Below are 2,500 nucleotides of genomic sequence, written 5' to 3' on the forward strand. Positions count from 1 at the left end.
GGACGTTTATTTTCTGATTGATAGACTTTAGTGAGAACTAATAAACAAAATGACTGTCTGAAAGCAATGACAAGGGATTGGGTGACGTCAATTTCATTCCTTCTATTGGTGCTATGCGTTTAGCCAAAAACTCTCACAACACCCGCCAGCCGGACATACCGTACCAATACACAAAACTATGCGTAACCTTGGACGTTTATTGTCTGATTGATATAATTTAGTGAGAACTAGCCATGGAGTCCTACAGCAGAATACCGAGTTCTGGCAATCACGGTAGTTACTACATCATCATCATCATCATCATCATCATCATCATCATCATCATCATTATCATCATCATCATCATCATTATCATCATCATCATCATCATCATCATCATCATCATCATCATCATCATCATTATCATCATCATCATAGCTTGTCGCTCCAACACCGAACCCACTCCACATTATCTGGGGAGCAGACTCTAAGGTCATGGTCAGTGCAGCTGGGCCCGTCCTGGCATTCTCTAAGGGGAATTCACATTACACAAGCTAGTCTCAGTCAGCCCCCACTTTTTCATGCTTGCTTCTAGCTATTCTCCCTAGTTTTGCTCTGTTCAGTGTTACCCATTCATTCCTTGTAGCTCAGTTCCGTAGGACAATTCTTCTCTCGGATCTTTAACGAATCTATTTGCATGATTGCCCCACTCCCTCAATGTGTTTAGTCTGTATACAGCTGCATCGTCAAGGTTGATGCTTTCTGCCGTCATGAAGCTCTTTCTCGACTTCAGTATACTTGTCGTTGGATTGTGGTCATGGAGGGTGTTCCTTGAACCAATTTCTGGGCTTTGGAAAAAAGTGGCTCATCAACTTATGTGGGGAGTTTCAATGCGAGTCAGCGGATGGAGGACTGGAACTGCAGTCGGTTTCAAGTTCCCAGTAATGATCCGGCAGGTGTTATGTAGCTCAGGGTCAACCTTTTTGGCATGGCAGGATCTTGCCCAGACTGGTGAGGCGTATATGGCTGAGGAATAGCAGAGAGCTAGTGGGTTGTCCTGACTGTTTTTTATCTGCTCCCCATAAAGTGTTTGCCAGTTTTCTTAGGAGGTTGTTTCTTGTGGCTACCTTTTGCTTTTGTTTTCTTTGTTTGCTGAGAGAAGGACAGTGTGCTGTCTAAGGTGACACCGAGGTACACAGAGAATGTGTTGTTCTCCAATATGTTTCAATTCAAGGAGATGTTCAGTTTCCTGTTGGTTTGGCGTTTTTTTAAATGGAAGGCACACACTTAAGTTTTTCCTGGGTTGGCATTTAATGAGTTCTTCAAATTGTACTCAGAGAGGGCGTCTTCAGGGCGTCTGTTAGTCTCTCCTCAATGGTCTTGTAATCAGAGGCCCGGGATGCAAGACACAAATCATCAACATATCGAAACCTCCGGATGTTCTCAAATTCGTTGTTATAAATGTTGAAAAGAATAGGTGCAAGTACCGATTCTTGAGGGAGTCCGTTCTTTTGTGATCTCCATCTGCTTTTCTTCCCATCCATTTCAACAATAAACGACCTTTTGACAAAGGGAATTTTATTATTGTAACTGCTTTTGTGTTACGAATCACCCTTGCAACCGTGAGGAGCAGTTTCCTGTGATTTACTGCGTCATAGGCAGCTGTCAGGTCCACGAATACAGCCCCTGTAATTTGTTTGTTCTCGCAACCATCTTTGATGCATTATGTCAAGTTCAGGAGTTGGTCACATCACGATCTCCCAGAGTGGAAACCTGCTTGGTCAGGTGACAGATGTTCTTCTACTGTTAGGGAAATCCTTGCTAGTATCATGCGCTCATATATTTTGTATAGTATGCAGAGGAGGGATATTGGTCTGTAGCTCTTGATGCTATTTGGGTCTTTTCCAGGTTTAAGTAGTGCTATCATTCTTGCTTCTCACCAAAGCTTTGGTATTTTGCACGATTCTTTTGTGTAAGGTTAAAAAACAAATAAACAAGTAAACGATACCAATTCTATTGGACAAAACTATTAACTCGTGGAGCATAACCACGCCCCTAGACAGTCCGAACACTCATCATACAATAAACAATGAATATGATTGCTAAACAATGGGAATGCAACAATACAATTACCACGCCCCTAGACAGTCCGAACACTCATCAAACAATAAACAATGGTAATGATTGCTAAACAATGAGAATGCAACAATACAATTACCACGCCCCTAGACAGTCCGAACACTCATCAAACAATAAACAATGGTAATGATTGCTAAACAATGAGAATGCAACAATACAATTACCACGCCCTTAGACAGTCCGAACACTCATCATACAATAAACAATGGTAATGATTGCTAAACAATGAGAATGCAACAATACAATTACCACGCCCCTAGACAGTCCGAACACTCATCATACAATAAACAATGGTAATGATTGCTAAACAATGAGAATGCAACAATACAACATTCACGCCCCTTGACAATTCGGACACTCATCATACAATAAATAATGGCAT

General features: G+C 41.6%; 1 protein-coding gene across 2 annotated transcripts in view; it reads right to left on the reverse strand.

Annotated features, from left to right (window-relative positions):
* Positions 1–2,500, reverse strand: part of LOC144975398 (uncharacterized) — an 18,529-nt gene that overhangs the window by 13,200 nt on the left and 2,829 nt on the right. The gene's annotated exons all lie outside the window — the stretch shown is intronic.

Source organism: Berghia stephanieae, chromosome 6, assembly GCF_034508935.2.
Source record: "Berghia stephanieae isolate SIO BIC M18660-M18661 chromosome 6, UCSD_Bste_1.3, whole genome shotgun sequence".
Classification (NCBI taxonomy): domain Eukaryota; kingdom Metazoa; phylum Mollusca; class Gastropoda; order Nudibranchia; family Aeolidiidae; genus Berghia; species Berghia stephanieae.